Raw genomic sequence first — 17,559 nt, 5'->3', positions numbered from 1 at the left:
TCTCTTCAGCGACAAAGAGACAGTGACATCATGTGGGTAGTAGGTCTGGGCATGTTAGCAAGTACAATGTAGTTCCTTCAAGTCTCACTTGTACCTCAAATTTATGAGGAATCTAACAGAGTGTATGTTCCCATAAAAGGGGTTTACATTCATGGAAAGGGTCTCATAGGGCCCCTTAAGTGTTCTTATAATAAGTGAGCAAAATAAACCATTCCCTGCACATTTACGGCTTTTCTCCAGTATGAACTCTGCGGTGTCTAGTGAGGTTACACCTTCGACTGAAATGCTTCCCACATTCACTACACTCATATGGCTTTTTTCCAGTGTGAACTCTGTGGTGTTTAGTGAGGGTAGACCTTCGACTGAAATGCTTCCCACATTCACTACACTTATATGGCTTTTCTCCAGTGTGAACTCTGTGGTGTTTAGTGAGGGAAGCCCTTTTCCTGAAATACTTCCCACAGTCACTACACTCATATGGCTTTTCTCCAGTGTGAACTCTGTGGTGTATATTGAGGTTAGACCTTTGACTAAAGGACTTCCCACATTCACTGCACTCATATGGTTTTTCTCCAGTGTGAACTCTGTGGTGTTTAGTGAGGGCAGCCCTTTCAATGAAATACTTCCCACATTCACTACACACAAACGGCTTTTCTCCAGTGTGAACTCTGTGGTGCATAGTGAGGGTAGACCTGTGACTGAAGGATTTCCCACATTCACTGCACTCATATGGCTTTTCGCCAGTGTGAATTCTGTGGTGTACAGTGAGGCTTGACCTTTGTCTGAAGGACTTCCCACATTCACTACACACAAATGGCTTTTCTCCAGTGTGAACTCTGTGGTGTCTAGTGAAGTCAGACCTTTGACTGAAGGACTTCCCACAGTCACTGCATTTAAACTGCTTTTCTCTAATGTGAACTTTGTTGTGTTTAATGAGAGCAGGGTTTTCACTGAAGACCTTCGCACAATCAGTACTATCACTGGGCTTTTCTGCAGTGTGAACTCTCCCATGTTCTAGGTTGTTAAAGACTTTTCTAAACACTTTCCCACATTTATTATACTCATTAATCATATCTCCAGAGCAGAGACCTTTCTGATAAGCAACTTTCTGTTTCTGACTGGCAGCTGTTTCACATTCAACCCACTGGTGATGTCTTTTTCCACGGAGACATTCCTGTGAACTCTCATTGTTACTGTGTGGCTCCTCAGTGTTAAGAGAGACCTGGTACTGGAGAAGCCCTGAAGTGGCTGGGGAGTCTACCCCAACCTCAGTACTAGCTTCAGGCACTCCAGAGAAGTAGAACCAGCAAGTTGTCATGAGGGAAGCTCTCTCTATATCTTCTTTCCAGGGCTTTTCTCCACAGGCATCCTTCTGCTGCTGGTGAGGGTTTGCAATGAAACACAAGTCTTTCACACATGCATCACTTAAGAACACATTCTTCTCAAAGTATGCCACTTGTATCTCAGTCAGGTGCAAAATACCTTTTAACACTGAGAAGCACGGCTTACAAAGATGGGTCCTCTGGGTGGCTGCGGCTGTCTTGGAAGCCCTGACCTGAGAATCTGCTACAGATACACTGTGCTCAGAATAGGCCTCCCCATCATCCATTTTATGCCAAGGACCTGAAAACAGAGGAATGATGAGGAAATGAATGTTGACTGTGGTGACAGAGGGAAGTCCCATTATAAAACTCAGTTGCACATAATACATTGGTCTCATGCAATGGCCTGAAAATAAAAGACCTGAAAGATGAACTAATAAGATGCACCTGTGAAGTTATTCACCACTGAAGATCACAAAACAAGAGAGATTTCAACAGAACTAGAGCAAAAACATGGCAAGCACCACATGAAAGAGAAGCGTACTTTCCAGCTCATTCTGCTACTAACAGCATTCAGTAGAACTTCACTACTGGTGTCATGGGCAAGCTGTGCGGAAGGTTGGTTACATGTCATTCCAAGTAAAATTAAATCAACAAGTAGGTGGTGTTTAAGGGGTAGTTAAGCATGTATGTGCTCCTTATAACACTTGCATAGGTGCATATAGTCGTATACTGCAGAAAGAGATATGCAGAGTAATAGGTGATGTAAAAGGGACACAAAGGTGAAGACAGCCAAATCTAAGAAGTCACCAATGAAATGACAAGTCAGCAAAGTGTCAAGTGTGGAAAAGAAAGGTATGAATGAGGTGTGGCCACTGAAACCTGCACCATACACTGTTGTATAGGAGTAGGTCCTCCGTATAACCAGAACACCATCCTTACATCAAACCTCCCCCAGTTGCCACTCAGACGGGCTAAGCCTCTTCTAGGACCATGCTGTACGTTCACCCTGGAGAAACCCAGGGTTCTCCCTGCACCTCCTCTTCTAGAAGTATGTATAAACTAAATATTCTGAGTATCAATGAAAAGACAACTGAGGTGAGCAGCCAAAACTTGCCCATAGCATTAAGTTTGCAATAGTATCCAGGGTAGGTAATATTACAAACAATAATTGGAGGGTCTTACAAGAACAGCCCCTGGTTCATGTATGTAAAGAAGATAACTGACACAGGGTCTTTATCGACAGGAAAGGTGCAGAATTGGAAGCCACGGATCTGGATAGAGTCACACTGCGTGGAGTGGAAGAGTAGGAGGGACCCATTAAGTGTGTTCACTGAGACTGCTGACACCCAGACACTTCCTGCAGTTTCTGAGGCAACTGGTGTTAGAGAGATTCATGGAGTCTATTGCTCAGGGCTCATTGCACAGCTCAGCACTGGCAGCCACAGCCCATTTGACAAGACAGTGAGGGAAATGAGCTGAGCCCATGGTCTGGCTTTGAGAGAGAGAGAGTGCTAAGTGTGGAGAATAAATAAAGAGTGGGCATCACCTCAGGACACTAGGAGAGATGTGAAGGTCTTACCTATGAATGATACAAGTGCAAACACTTCCAGCATCACATCACTGTACAGACGTCTCTGAGCCTCATCAAGGATCTCCCACTCCTCCTGAGAGAAGGCAATGGCCACATCCTCAAAGTTCATATCCTGTCATAATGGGCACAGAACATCCCATGATAAGATTCCCTCTTGAGATTCCAACTTTGCCATACTACCCACCCTGCACATGCATATGCTCCCCTACTCCCCACATCAGAGAAGAAAGCAGCCCTTGGTCCCATTAAAGTCAATCTCTCCTTATATTCTTACTGATGCTGTGTCTTCCCACAACAATAAAGGCAGATGAACAGATACAAGTTACCTGTGCACTCATCCTCAAATAGGACTCACACTGCTCCCTTTCAATAATAGTTGGTGTCAGGAACTTAGGGTAGGAAGAGATGTAATGGGAATGTGATCGATTTGACTCTGGTCTTGTCAGGAAATAGCCATGTTGTCCTCCAAATTGTCCCTCCAAGACACCAAACAACATAGTAATGCCCATTGAACTTCTGACTCCAATCCCAGTTTGCTGAGGCCATCACTCTGCATTACCTGCTGCCCATAGTTCTTTGATCCACACTTGTCTCACACAGCTTCATTCCCAGAGGCACAACTTCACTGGTAACACAAATGAGCCATGACAAGGACACGGTATTTTCTAATCAGTTTCTTTCCCCAAATTCTAGTTCACCACCTCTGTAATACATTTCTCTCTCACCCTTCTCTCTTCTCCTTTCCCCATGCCAGTGGGGATTTTCAAGTGCAGGTGAAACTGATGTATCCTATCTCATTCCTAGTGTTCACTGGGTAAGCCCTCAACAGGAAATGGCAGGTGGGCACATATATGGCCTCTAAGCTCTACACTTGTCATGTAGCATCACAGCAACCCATCTTGTTAGAAATTATCCTAAAATTCCCCATATCATATCATAAAGACACCATCAGAAATGGACTTCCTTTTCATTCATTTGCACGTCATTGTTAGTGTCCGGCCGCTTTGCTTTTAGTCCCAGGGACCACACTGATGTCATCATCTCCCGTGTGTGATTGTGCAGCTCAGCCCGGGTTCCCTATCTGCCACACTGACATAGATGGCACCTCCCATACTATTCTCTGGGTCACTGTATGCTCTGCCCTCAGGAGAACCTTGGCTACTGTAGGAAGCGGTTATAGGGCTAAGCCTCGGACTGACCTGCTGGCAAAGTCACAAACAAGTCCCAAGCTTGGAAGGGCACAGTCCTATAAGCATAATTAAGCTTGATCTTGTAACTGCTCCCTAGATCTTTCCTGGGTAGCTAGTGGGCTGTGGGAGGGGCAGCAAGTGCTGCCAAAACAAGTGAAACTTAGAAGAACATTGTCAATTGCCTTGTTTGTCCCTGACAATAAATAAAGCCTCAGCTTTGTAGTCTGGATCTGTTCTATGGCCTCAGCTAGGCACAGAAAGATCCACCTAGACCCAGCTTTTTCTCTTTGTCTATCAATTCTCCATCCTTCACCACGTCCCTCAGGCTCGCTGAACCCTTAGCTGTGGTGGGGCGGCACAAGCTACTTGTCCTCACAGGTCTCCAGGCTGTACTGGTGTTCAGATGTGTGTGGACTGACTAGGTGATTAAAACATATATATTGATTTCAAAGAGAGAGAAATGGGGATATATATATATATATATATGCACACTAATAAAAAAGTAATATGCTAATTCAACTGGGAGACCTTCTGGATAAAGTCTGGGGCTTGGCTGTCCTGTAAACTACCCCCAAACGACCCTCAGCCCTTTGCCCAGGGCGGCCACACACCCCAGCGGGTCCCCTCACCCCGATCGTGGCATGGCCAGCCTGCAAATAGCCCTCAGACCCTCATCCAGGCTGGAAATGCCCCCAATTGGGGACCCTCAACTCGATGGGGGCATGGTTGGCCTGCATACTACTCCAGTTCCTCACCCAGGCAGACAACGCTCCCAGTGGGGACTCTCACCATGATGGGGGCATGGCCAGCATGCAAACTTCCCCAGGCCCCTCACCCAGGCCAGCCACGCACCCACAAGGGGACCCCCACCCTGATCAGGGATCCCTTCAGGGCACACCAGCCGGCCCCCACCTGTGCATCAGACCTCTATCTATACTAACAAAAAGGTAGTATGCTAATTAGACAGGGAGACATTCTGGACCTCCTTCAGGAGAAAGCCATGGTTGCGGGACCAAGGCAGAGGCAGTTAGGGGTGATCAGGCCAGCAGGGGTGGGCATTTGGTGGTGATCAGGCCAGGAGAGGTGGGCATTTGAAGGGGGGATCAGGCAGGCAGGGGTGGCCAGTTGGAGGTCCAGGCCAGGAAGGGGGTAGTTAGGGGCGAGCAGGTTAGCGGGACGACAGTTGGGGGCGATCAGGACAGCGGCGTGGGGCAGTTGGGCACGAGCAGGCTGGCATCAGAGTGGTTAGGGGCAGGCAGGCAGGTGAACGGTTAGGAGCCAGCGGTCCTGGATTGACAGAGGGGTGTCCGACTGACATTCCCCCAAGGGGTCCCAGATTGGAGAGGGTGCAGGCCAGGCTGAGGGACAACCCCTAAACCTCAAACCCCTTGTATGAAACTCATGTATTGGTCCACTAATACACACACACACACACACACACACACACACACACACACACACACACACTGAGTGGCCAGATTATTCTGATCTCTGAACACATAATAATCAGGCCACTCAGTGTATATCCTACATAATAAAAGGCTAATATGTAAATTGTCCCCTTGACCTGGAGTTCAACCAGCAGGCAGGCCAGCCAACCGGCGATGTTCTCTCCCCCTGGCCAGGCTGGCCAGACCCCACCCATCACCCATGCACGAATTCATGCACCGGGCATCTAATACACACACACACACACACACACACACACACACACACACACACACACAATATGAGTGGCCAGATTATTATGCGTTCAGAGGTTATAATAATCTGGCCACTCAGTGTATATACTAATAAAAGAGTAATATGCTAATTCAACCTGGAGACTTTCCGGATGTCCTTTTGGACAAAGCCAGAAATTTGGCTGGCCTGCAAACAAATCATAAACGGCCCTCAGCCCCTGGCCCTGGCTGACCACACCCCCCAGCAGGTACCCTCAACCCAATGGGGGCATGAGAAGCCTGCAAACGGCCCTCAGTCCCTAGCCTAGGCCGGCCATGCCCCCCCATGGGAGACCCTTATCCCGATTGGGGCGTGGCTGGCCTGCATACTGCCCCAGTTTCTCACCCATGTTGGTACACCCCAAGTTGGGACGCCCACCCCAATGGGGACATGGCCGGCTTACAAACCACCCCAGACCCCTCACCCAGGCCAGCCCCGCTCCCCAAGTGGACACCTACCCTGAACTAGGATCTCCTTCAGGGTAGACCAGCTGGCCCTCACCCATGCACCAAGCCCCTATCTATACTAAAAAAACGGTAGTATGCTAATTAGACTAGGAGACATTCCAGACATCCTTGCAAATAAAGCCATGGTGGCGGGGCTAAGGCATAGACGGTTAGGGGTGATCAGGCCACGAGGGGAGGGCATTTGCAGGTGATCAGGCCAGCGGGGGGGCTAGTTGGGGGCGAGTAGGCTGGCGGATGGGGGCAGTTGGGGAAACAAGCTGGCAGAGGGATAGTTGGAGGGCAATCAGGTTGACAGGGGGACAGTTGGAGACAAGCAGGCTAGGGGGGGGCAGTTGGGGGCAACCAGACCAGCAGGGGATGAATTTGGAGGTGCGCAGGCTGGTGGGGGGGGCAGTTGGGGTGAATAGGCCGGCAGGGAGGGCCAGTAGATGGCGAGAAGGCCAACGCGGAAGGATAGTTGGGAGAAAACAGGTCAGCAAGCAGAGTGATTAGGGGCAAGCAGGCAGGCAGGCAGTTGAGCGATTAGCCGCCAGTGGTCCTGGATTGCAAGAGGGATATCCTACTGCTGGTTTAGACCTGATCCCACAGGGGATCTCAGATCGGAGAGAGTGCAGGCCAGGCTGAGGGACATACCCCCCTCACCATGCAGGAAATTCATGTACTGGGCCAGTAGTATATATACACTGAGTGGCCAGGAAATTATGATCTCTGAATGCATAATAATATGGCCACTCAGTGTATTTCCTATATAATAAAAGGTTAATATGCAAATTGTCACCTCGACCAAGAGTTCAACCAGCAGGCAGGCTGGCCAAGTGCCCATGACCCATCCCCCTGGTCAGGCTGGCCAGATCCCACCCATTAACGAATTCATGCACCAGGTTTCTTATATATATATATACACACTGAGTGGCCAGATTATTATGCATTCAGAGATTATAATAATCTGTCCACTGTGTGTGTGTGTATATGTGTGGAGAGAGAGAGAGAGAGAGAAAGAGAGAGGGGAAGAGTTCTATTTTTTGTTCCATTAATTTTATACATTCTTGTAACTGATATATATATATATAATAGGACTTCGGCTTACGTCGGAGATCTGTTCCTATGGTGCGACATAATGCAATTTTCGCTGTAAGTAAAAACCCACCTACATAGGCACCTACGTCGCTCACATGGCACACATACACAGCAGAAATGAAGTGAAACAGTAAAAAAAAATTTAAAAGAAAAATAACAATTCCTGACCTTTACTTATAGAAAGTAAATAATAAAAAGCATAAAGCACATACGTACATATAAGGGTAAATACTGGATTATCCTTAACTTTACTACTGTTGTTGACTTGCACACTGGACATTGCAAAGTGGGAAAAGACAGGCTTACACTAGGCTGCTGCGGGGAGGAGGTTTGAGAGGCAGAACCTGCAGAAGGTGCTGGAGATTCTAGATCAGGTGAGTCAGGAGAGGCATAACCTGCAGAAGGTGCTGGAGATCCTGGGTCAGGTGAGTGCGGAGAGGCAGAACCTGCAGAAGGTGCTGGAGATCCTGGGTCAGGTGAGTCCGCAGAGGCAGAATCTGCAGAAGGTGCTGGAGATACTGGGTCAGGTGAGTCCGAGAAGGAGATAAGGTAGAGGGTACTGGATCTCTTGCAGGCCTCTCCACCTTCTTAACATAATGTTCGAGGCTAGTTTGGAAGGATACCTTCTTCATGTCCTCCCAAATCTCCTTGTAACACCGCAGGCTATCCATGACCCCTATGGCAACCTTAGTGTACCTGTCACTGTTGGGGTCCTGAGCCTCAAACCTTGCCAAGGCATCCTCTATCATGGCAAAGGCCCCCGCTAATTCCTTGCTTGTCAATCTCCTGGGCTCTGGGGTTGGTGTGTCTTCCTCTTCAATGAACTGTTTCAGTTGAGTGAGGTCCTCGGCCGATAGCTCCTCTCCATGAGATGCCAGCAGCTCTGTGACATCCTCAGCCTCCACCTCCAAATCAAGCTGCTTACTCAACTCAACAACATTCTTGATGACAACCTCCACTGAATCCTCAAAGCCATGGAGATCGTTCACAAACTGGGGACACAATTTTTTCCAAACACCATTCAAGTTCGTCTGCTTAACTTCATCCCAAGAATCAGAAATATTTTTTATAGCAGCAAGAACATTGTAAGATTTCCAAAAGTCATTGAGAGTCAACTCTTTATTCTTCTCCATTGCCCTAAAAGCCATAGCAAATGTCCTTCGGAGGTAGTAGGCCTTGAAAGAGGCAATGACACCTTGGCCCATAGGCTGTAAAAGGGAGGTGGTGCTAGGTGGAAGGTAAACCACCTTGACATTTGGGTGAAAGTCATTCAAATCGGCAGGGTGACAAGAGGCACTGTCCAGCACTAGCAACACCTTAAAGGGCAGCCCCCTTGAAGCACAGAAGTCCCTGACTTCTGGCACAAAATGGTTGGCGAACCAGTCCTCAAATACGCTGAGTGTCACCCATGCCTTCTTGTTAGATTTCCAGATGACTGGTAGTAGACCCTTCCATATGCCCTTCATTGCCCTTGGATTCTCGGCCAGACACACCAAGGGCTTCAGCTTGAATTCACCAGCAGCATTAGCCCCAAGGAGCACACTCAATCTCTCCTTGCTGGCTTTATGGCTTGATGCTGTCTTCTCCTCCTTGGCAATGTACATACGTGTAGGCATATGCTTCCAGAACAAGCCTGTCTCATGCACATTAAACACTTGTTTATCACAGTAACCCCCTTCCTAATGATCTCAGCCAACGCACTAGGAAAATCACCTGCTGCTTTGGCATCATCACTAGCAGCTTCCCCTGACAATTTAAGATTATGCAAATTAGCATGAGCCTTAAAATCCATAAACCAACCTTTGCTAGCCACAAACTCTTCACTTTCACTCTCTTTTTTCAAGGCCTCAAACAATCTTTTAGCCTTCTCCTGAATCAACATCTGGCTAACTGGGATACGCCATTGATGCTGCTCATCCAGCCAAAGCACTAATAATCTTTCCATCTCAATAATGAGACCACTCCGCTGCTCTGTAACCACAGTTGATTTCATAGGAGCAGATCCTTTCACATGTTCAAGTATATGGTTTTGATTGTCGATGGTTGTCGAGACAGTTGTAGGACTTAGGCCCAGCAACCGGCTGATGTTTGCAGGTGTTTCGCCCTTTTCCGAGCGTCTTATTAAGTCTCCTTTCACTTCCATTGCAAGGGCTTTCCTTCTTTTTGTAGCACTTCCATCAGAAGAATCTGCCTTATGCTTAGGAGCAATAAGGAAGGGCAAAAAGTGTTCAAAATAACAGTACAAACAAAAGAGAGCTAATGAAGCACAATCCAAAACGGCTTATAAATGGCGACTGAATGACAGCATCTTCCTTGTATAGCGCCACGTGGTGACTTATTCATCCACTCCAGTGGCCAACTTGTTCCCCGGTGACCTTGGTACAAACGCCTTACATTGAATGACAGAACTTTTTTTTTATATAAAAGAATGGCAAATGGCATGTAAACAGAAAACGACTATGTCGAGTCTGAAGTAACCTGAGGACTGTCTGGAAGGAGAGGGAGGGGGAGGGGGGGGAGGGGGAGGGGGAGGGGAGGGGGAGGGGAGGGGGAGGGGGAGGGAGAGACATCGATTTTTTGTTCCATTATTTTTATACATTCTTTGATTAACTCTTGTAATTGATGTGACCAGGGTTGGAACTTGCAACCTTCCATTATTGAAATTATTCACTGACCCACTTAGCTGTTTGGCCTCAATCAGACATATGTGACATTTTAAGTAACAACCCAATAATGTACGTGAGGATAGATAGCGACAAAAACCATCATGATGACCTAGATCAGGGGTCCTCAAACTACGGCCCACGGGCCACATGCGGCCCACAGAGGACATTTATCTGGCACACTAGGTGTTTTTGCAGCCGCTGCGTGTCCTGCTTAGCAGCCAACTTGGCAGTGTGCATAGGAATTTGTTCACAGGTTTTTGTTTTTTTTTAAACTATAGTCTGGCCCTCCAACGGTCTGAGGGACAGTAAACTGGCCCCCTGTTTAAAAAGTTTTGAGGACCCATGACTTAGATGGTGGTGGAAGGCTAGAATAGCATTGATGGGATTATAAAAGTGTCTTTTTTTCCAAGGAAATATTTAAAGTAAGCTATATCAATGTCAGACTGAATGATTGCATCAATTATTTTATAGTCTGAGAATGAAGCACTGATAAGGTCACTAGGAACTTGGTATTAGCATTGCAGGCATGCAGGGAAACACCAAAAGTGTATTTTTTTTACTGTCCATTTTAAATAAATTCTACTTAAATCAATCTTTAGAAAAGGTTTAATCTTGATGCTTCCCAATAATTTTACTGTTCTATTGTGAAAAGTTTTTCACATATTTAGTTCTACTGAATAAGCATATTGAAAATAAAATATAATGATGTACTACTGAAATATATTATCATGTCCATGTTCAAAATCATCATTTTGGCTGTTTGAACCTCAAAAGGATGAGAGTATTTACACCACAGATATTAATAAAGGTTACAAACTTCCCATAATCAGTACACGCATATAGCTTTTCTCCAGTGTTAACTCTCTTGTGGATAAGGAGGTGATTATTGCAGGTAAAAGATTTCCCACATTCACTACACTCATAAGGTTTTGCACCACTGTGAACTCTCTGGTATTGAGTGAAGTTACTCCATTGCCTAAAGGACATCCTACAGTCACTACACTCTTAGGGCTTTTCTCCACTGTGAACTCTGTGGTGTTGAATGAGGGTAAACTTGTGTGTAAATGACTTCCCACAGTCATTATGCTCATGGCTTTTCTCCAGTGTGAACTCTCCTGTAGATAAGGAGGTGATTATTGTGGGTAAAAGCTTTCCCACATTCACTACACTTATAAGGTTTTCAACAGTGTGAACTCTCTGGTGAGGAGTGATGGTACTGCTTTGATTGAAGGACATCCTGCAATCACGACACTCATACAGCTTTTCTACAGTGTGGACTTTGTTGTTGAATGAGTTTAGACCTCAGGATGATAGACATCCCATGATCACTACACTCCTATGGCTTTTCTACAGTGTAAACTCTTCTATGATGAATGAGGTTAAAGATTTCTCTGAAAGATTTCCCACATTTTTTGCACTTATAATTCACTTCATAAAGGTCAGGCTACTGAAGATCACAAAACAAGAAAGACCTCAAACGAAATGACACACACATGGCAAGCACCACATGGAAGAGAAGCAGGATTGTCAGTTCATTCTTCTGCTAACAGTGTTCAGCATGGTTTGTCTGCAGGTGACATGGAAAGCTGTGCTGAATTATGATTATGTCTTATTGCAAGTAATCTCTCTCTCTTTCTCCCTATGTATATATCTCTATCTCTATCTCTATCTCTATCTCTATATCTATATATACATTCACAAGTGTAATATGCAAAGTATCCCTCGGGAGTTCAAGCAGGAGAACAATCGCTCGCCATGAAATGTGCTGACCACCAGGGGATGGTGCGGAACATGATAGGTGACCATTGGCAGCAGCAGGGCGCTGAGGGAGCGAGGGAAGGAGGAGGCGGGCAGGTGGGGGGAACCATGCCGTGGCAGTACACGTGCAGTGAGGGATGGAGGAGGTGGGGAAGCAGGTAGTCTGATTGGCCCTAATCGCTGGCCAGGCCTAGGGACCCCATGAACAAATTTCATGCGCCAGGCCTCTAGTATTCAATAAATTAGTAGCTGGTGTTAAAGAACTATTTAAGCTTGTATGTACATCTCATAACACATGTACAGGTCAATGTTAGAGAAGACAGAGCAATGCAGAGGAAGAGGTGATGCAAAAAGTCCACACAGGTGAAGGTAGTCAAAGGCCAGGAGGTCACAGGTGAAATGACAAGTCATCACAGTGTCAAGTATGGCAGAGAAAAGGAAGAAATGTGCTGTTGCCCATGATACTTGCACCTAAACACTGTTGGAAATGAGCAGGTGCTTGGTATGATCTAAACACCACCCTTATACCATATCTAGCCCACATGTGAAACTCAACAGGGCCAGGCTTCTTCAGAGACAATCCTGCATGTTCACCCTGTAAAAAAAATCTGGGTTCATGCTGCATATTCCTCTCTACAAGTATGTACAACAGAAAAATTCCAAGTATTAATGAAAGATGACAGAGATGGGCAGCCAGCACTGGTCTAGAGCCATTTGGCTTGCAATCGTATTTAAGGAAGATAATATTACAAACAACGGAAGTGTGATCTTTTAAGAACAGCTCAAGGTTCATTTAAGTAAAGATCATAACCTGGCACAGGCTGTCACCAAAGACCTTTGCCTAGAGGAAGCAGGTAGAAATAGAAGCCATGGATCTGGACATAGTCACCCTGCCAGGGAGAGGAATAGCAGGTGGGACACATTAAGCTGTGTGTAAGACTCCTGACTCCCAGACACATCCTGCACTGTCTGAGGCAATGTTTGTTGAGTCCTTCGCTCAGGGCTCTCCACAAACCTCACCCATGGCAGCCACAGCACATCTGACAGGACATTGGGAGAAATGAGCAGAGCCCATGGTCTGGCTGTAGAAGAGTGAAAGCTACATCAGAGGAATAAAGGAAGAGAGAACATCATCCCAGGACACTGGGATAATGTGAAGGTCTTACCTACTGATGATACAAGTGTCAAAACTTCCAGCATCACATCGCAGTACAGAAGTCTCTGAGGATCATCAAGGAGCCCGCATTCCTCCTGAGAGAAGACAATGGCCACATCCTCAATGTTCATACTGTCATAATGGGGACAGTACAGCCCACAATCAGATTCACTCCTACGGTTCCAACTCTGTCATATTGCCACCCTCCACATCAATCTGCTCTCTCCACTCCACACACCAGAGAAGGTACCAGGCCTTCATCCCATGAAAGTCACTGTCATGTTATATTTCTACCAATGTTATATCTTCCCACAATAAAAGCAGTTGAGCAGATAGAAGATAACTGAGCTTTGGGATTCACATGTACACCACACTTCCTCTTGACAGTAGAGTGTGTGTCAAGAACATAGGGCAGGAAGAGATGTCAGCCATACAGGGAGTGTGAGTGATTTGATACTGGTCTTATCAGGCAATACCTGTGTAGTCCCTCAGATTGTTCCTCAAAGACACCAAATACATTGCATCAAACTTCACCTTTACAACCACAATCCCCAGAATGCTGAGGCCATAGCTTTGTATTACCTGCTGCACATAGTTCTTTGAACAACACTTCTCTCACACTGTTTCTTTCCCAGAGGCACAACTTCAAAGGTAACACAAATTTGCATTGGCGAGGACAGGTTGTTTCTTCATCACCTTATTTTCCAAATTTACACATCACCATCTCCATAATCCATTTCTGTCTTACCCTTCTCCCTTACCCATTCCAGGGGAAAGTTTCAAGCCTGTGGAACACGGATGTATACTCTCATTCCTACCAATCCCTGTGTCACCCCCAACTACAAAAGGCAGGTGGGTATATAAATGTCATCCAAGCCCTAAACCTGGCAGGCAGCACCAAAACATCACCCTTTCCAGGCATTATCCAAAAATTACCCTTATTTTGTCATCCAGACTCCAGCAGAAATGGACTCTCCCTTCTTTCACTCTTATGTCAATGTCACGGTGCTCTGGCCATGAAGTCACACTCCCTCTCCAAGTGCTCATCACTCTTTCTGCCACACCTCTCTCACACCTGCACTGCTACAGTCCCGCCCCCTATAATCATCTCCTCCACCCTCTTACTTATTATTCCGCATGTGTGGTCCAGAGAATGCTTGCCAAATTCAAACAGGATCAAGTACTGCCCAGACTCTGACAGTCCACACTCATAGAGGCAGCCTTGGAGTCCTGCTCTGAGGGCCTCTCTCCATGACTGTTTTTCCCTTAAATCTAACCTATTAAGAACCACAGTCAGATCTCAGATACTCACACCTCCCTTCCCTGGTGCTGCAGGGTTCAGTGGGGTCAGGCAGAAAGAACTCTGCAAGCAGAGAGGCGTGGAGGACCCACCAGCCTGATGGTGCTTAAAAAGCCTCAGAAACCCCCTACACAGCTAGGACGCTGCCTCGTAGGCCTCCTACTCACCACCAGTGGGCTGAAGCCTGTGAGTCCTGGAAGAAACTGAAGAGGTCAAAATGCCCAGCTGGAGGAGGAAAGCGGAAGTCCCGCCCTAACCAGATGCATTGACAGGAATGTCCTTTAGCTCCGCCTTCATGGCGCATTCCTTTCTGGGTAATGTAGTATTCTTAAACGCTAAGGGGAGGGCTAGCATCCCAGCCAATGACATTGGTGAATAAAGGTGATGTGGTTCAGCAAGTGGCCCTGGGGAAGGACAAGATTGGGCCAGAGGCCTGGTTAACTGGAACAGACTGTAAGACCTCCCAGGAGAGGTGTGTGGGGAGGACTGGGAGAGATGCCCCAAAGAATATATGCACAGGCTGAAATGGGAGACATCTATAATACTATCAACGATCAAAAAGACATATTAAATTTTTAAAAATATATAATATAGCCCAGCTGGTGTGGCTCAATGGTTGAGCACTGATCTATGATCCATGATGCCCTGGTTCTATTTTTGGTTAGGGAACATATAAATCGAGAAAATTCCACCATGGTGGGGCCCAGAATTTGAGAGACATCTTCCTCTGGACCTGCGCGTAATAAATGTAACTCCATCTCTAAGTGTTGCTTGGTTCCTCTCCCGTTTTCTGTAACAGTACTGGCACCTTCCTGGGCCCTCAGCCTGAAGCAGGGCCTTGCTTCTTCCCTCATCAGAAGCGCAGGGGCAGGTGTTCGGCTCCTTTGGGACCACGGTCCCTTCACCAGGGACGTATTTCATTGCCCCTTTAGAGAGCTCGCCTTGCTCAGGGGCAATGAACAAAGAGATGAGGGCTGGGCGCCGCTTGATTTGGCTGAGAGGCTTCAAAGACGCATGTTGGTCCCACGCATAGCTTCTGCCACTGGTTCTCTCCCCTAGTGCCCAGAGACTACAGAAAAAAGCCATCCCGTTCCAAAAAATTCAGAGGCAAATGGAGCCCCGAGGGGCCCCGCCCAGGACTCTGACCAGGGAAGCCAGGGAGCAGATCCGGTATTTACATGAAGGATTTCCAGAGTCCTGGTCAGTTCCCAGATTGGCGGAAGGCTTGGATATTAGCAGCAATGTGATCAGAAGCATTTTAAAAAGCAAGTTTGTGCCCACATAGGAGAAGACACTGAAGCAGGATCAAAAGGTCCCTCAGAAAGCGGGGCCTGCCCACTCGCTCCACCAGCTTCCAGGCCGTGGGGATGCCTGGGAGCTGCTTTCTGCAGGCCGCCCTGTGTCAGGAGCTGAAGCCTCATCCCAAGGCCACGGTCACAGCACAGCTTTGAGGGTGACAGAACCGAACACTCAGAGTACAAACACACCGAGGAGACAGAAGGGAAGGAATAAAGGAGTCCTGAGCCTGGAGAAGGAAAGGTTTGTGCTTGTTGCTGCAGCCCAAGGTCAGCACAGAGAGCTGCAGAAGTACTCCACCAGTGGGTGTGAGGGCGCCAGAGGCTCTGACAGTGATGGATTGCCAAGTGCGAAGGAGCTGGAAGCATTGAAGGCAAGAGAACTTGGTGAGCAGAACTTTAGCAGCAAGGTAGTGCAGAGGTGACGAGAGTTCTTTGACGACAACGGGAACTTCCTGTACAGAATTTGAACTGGAGCCTGGCTGGTGGAGGTGTCATGTAAAACACAGCTGAGCGTGCAAATTAGAGCTGCCTGGATTTGTGAGTGTGGATTGTCCACCTTGGAAATGATGAGTCTGAAAATGTAAGGAGCCACTTGGATTTCAGTCTGACAAGGGACAGTGAACTTCAGATGTATATGCGGGCAGCGTGAACAACAGGCTGGGTGTAGTCTAGCTCCTGGAGTATGGCTCCTGGTCTGACCATGTGGATATTCAGTACTCACCCTTCTTGCTTAGGTTTTCTATGTGATGAAACCAGCCTGTGTCACAAATGTCAGGAGTCTGTTGTCTTTACAATATGTGTATGGGAGGAATTGAAAAGTGTTCCTTCTGACATCGTTTACTTCTTGATTAATGAACACTAACAGGTCTGGAGCTGCTTAGTCAATTGGTTGTATTTATTTTGTGCAAAGGAAAGTGAAATGCAGCAAAAAAAAAAAAAGTATATACATATATGCATAGTCCATGGACATAGACAATAATTTGCTTAGTGCCTAGAAATGGTGGGGGCAAGGTAGAGGAAGGCAAAGGGGGGTGAGGATGGGAAAATTGGGTCTATTTGTAATAGAGCCAACAATAAAAAAGATAGTTTTCCTACATGGCATGGCTCAGTGATTGGGCATTTACCCATGAAACAAGGTATCTCTACTTGGATTCCAAGTCATGGCACTTGGCATGGTTGGGGAGCTCCATCCCTGTAGCGGGCATGCAGGAGAGAGCTGATCAATGATTCTCTCATCATTGATGTTTCTCTGTCTCACTCTCTCTCTAAAAAATCAATAAAAAAAGAAGAGTGTTAAAATTGATTTGATTCAACAACACCAATTTGAGTGAAGACCATCACGTTTTCTCCCAGGTCCTCTAAGCAAAACCATGCCTTGGTCTGTTGTGTAGAAGATGTCCCAGGCACACCTGTGTTCAGGAACAGGAAGCAGCTGGAGCAGGTCGGCCTCACCTTGGTCTGTAGTGTTAGAGTTCATTGCTTCATGTTCAAAAAGATTTCACTGCACAAGTTCAGAAGATTTTGAGGGTACATTAATTGAGACTGGGGATAGTGAAAAAATGTAGGCCTTATGATAGAACAGGAAGCAGCAGGCTCCTTTGACTCTCTAGAAACATTGTGGGAAATAAATGAGCCAAAGCGAGGCTGCTGGTAGCTCACTGGGCATTGACAGTAAAGGAGGCCTTGAGCGCAGATTCAGGGGTTAGGCCAGGACGAGCTGCCATTGCTCATTGCTACCCTGGTTGCAGGTTGTGTGGGATCCCTGAAAATCTTAGGAGAGCCGGGCAAGCATGGTTCAGTGGTTGAGTGTTAACCTATGACCCTGCAGGTCACTGATCAATTCCTGGTCAGGACACATGCTCAGGTGGTGGACTGGATTCATACTGTGGTGCATGCAGGAGGCAGCCTATCAGTGATTCTCTCTCATCATTCATCTTTCTCTCTCTCTCTATTCCCCCTCTCTTCCTCCCTGAAATCAATAAAAATATAGTTTTGAATGTATATTTTAA

General features: G+C 46.8%; 1 pseudogene; it reads left to right on the top strand.

The window, feature by feature from the left end:
* The first annotated feature begins 15,330 nt into the window (after positions 1–15,330).
* On the top strand, positions 15,331–16,077 carry LOC103304309 (neugrin-like; annotated as a pseudogene).
* Positions 16,078–17,559: the final 1,482 nt, after the last annotated feature.

This window comes from Eptesicus fuscus, unplaced genomic scaffold, assembly GCF_027574615.1.
Source record: "Eptesicus fuscus isolate TK198812 unplaced genomic scaffold, DD_ASM_mEF_20220401 scaffold_52, whole genome shotgun sequence".
Taxonomy (NCBI): domain Eukaryota; kingdom Metazoa; phylum Chordata; class Mammalia; order Chiroptera; family Vespertilionidae; genus Eptesicus; species Eptesicus fuscus.
This window is presented reverse-complemented; position numbering and strand designations above follow the sequence as displayed.